Genomic DNA, 1,440 nt, shown 5'->3' with positions numbered 1-1,440 from the left:
GGGCACCATCTATCATTCAGCTTTTCCCTCCCTTCATGCAGATTGTTTTAATTCACTTCTTAAAGAATCAGCAGCCTGCAGCCAATGAGACTCATCAACATCTATGATAGTCTCTAAGGTGCCACAAGTACTCCTTTTCTTTTTGTGAATACAGACTAACACAGCTGTTACTCTGAAACCTGTCATCTATGATAGTTACCTGTATCTGGATATATTATTCCTAGAATTGTTTTGTATTGCTATCCAAAGACACCTCATATCTCTTATCTTATTAATATCAAAATTCTACCTAATATCCTTTGTCTACACTTTTTTCCTGTTGGCATGACAGAAAACTGTTGGTCTAGAAAGCTGGTCTGGGGGACACACACTCCAGTTAACATGTACCCAAAGACTGGCCACTACGATGTTCTTTGAAGAATGTTAAAAGTTGACTGTTAGCCAAGTGATAGTTGTAAGTAGACCAACAACTGTCCCTAGAGAAAGGGGGTATATGTGTGTGAGGGGACCTCAACTGGAAGCAGAGTGCTTAAGGATAATATTGACAACTATTTATGTACATTTGGGAACAGGAAGAATCATTAGTTGTCAAATAGGGATGTGGTTTCACAAAAGAACAGATGGCAAAAAAGGAAATAACTATTCTGGACCGGACTAAGCTATGGTGCAGCCCCACATGATAAAAGAGGCTTTTGAAACAAGAGTTCAAATGAGCTCTGGTGAAACAGGGTCTCCTTTCTCTCAAACGCACCCTTCCCCCCGCCCCCCATACTCTGCCTTTCTTCCTGAGAGTCACCTCAGCTCTTGCTTAAGATGGACAGTTTAAAATTGTGGGTCACACTTATAAAGTTCAGCCCTTCAAATAATAAATATAATGGGGCAACTCCTGAAGTTCTTAGTAAACCAGGCACAACTTTGACTGAAATTAAACAGCAATGAACAGCAGACGGGGTCTCTTTGCGAAAGTGTTATTGACCAAAGGACGCAGATGGTGGTAGGTCTGTTGCCAAGCGATCTATTCGGTCAGTGTGTTATGTTTGATTGTAAGAGTCTCCCGACATTTGCCATGTCGTGGTAAGCAGACGTACTTCCTCGGAAGCTCTTCAGAAGCTTGCTCCAACCCTGCTGTATTTAATGCAGATACTGCCCACGGCTTGCAATTCCTCTTGTCCTCTTAGGGTTGACACAAGGCACAAAACTGGTTACAAAAATATCACTGTCCGCAGAAGATGCAGAGGCGGCCCCAGAAATGAGATGGCCCCAGGCCCCCTTTCCTCGTGAATCGGAGCAGCTGCGAGCCCGAGGCAGGGGGAGACCAGCGCTGAGCGGCCCGCGGACCGGCGCGCCGACCCGGCGGCAGGGCAGCTCTCCGCCGCGCAGCGGGCCACTGAGCGCAGCGCAGCGCAGCGCAGGGCCCGGCGGGGGGCGTCTCCAGCGCCG

The sequence above is a fragment of the Lepidochelys olivacea genome (genome assembly GCF_965140295.1).
Source record: "Lepidochelys olivacea isolate rLepOli2 genome assembly, chromosome: 5".
NCBI classification, from domain to species: domain Eukaryota; kingdom Metazoa; phylum Chordata; order Testudines; family Cheloniidae; genus Lepidochelys; species Lepidochelys olivacea.
The sequence above is the reverse complement of the archived record's forward strand: the minus strand, read 5'-3'. Positions refer to the sequence as shown.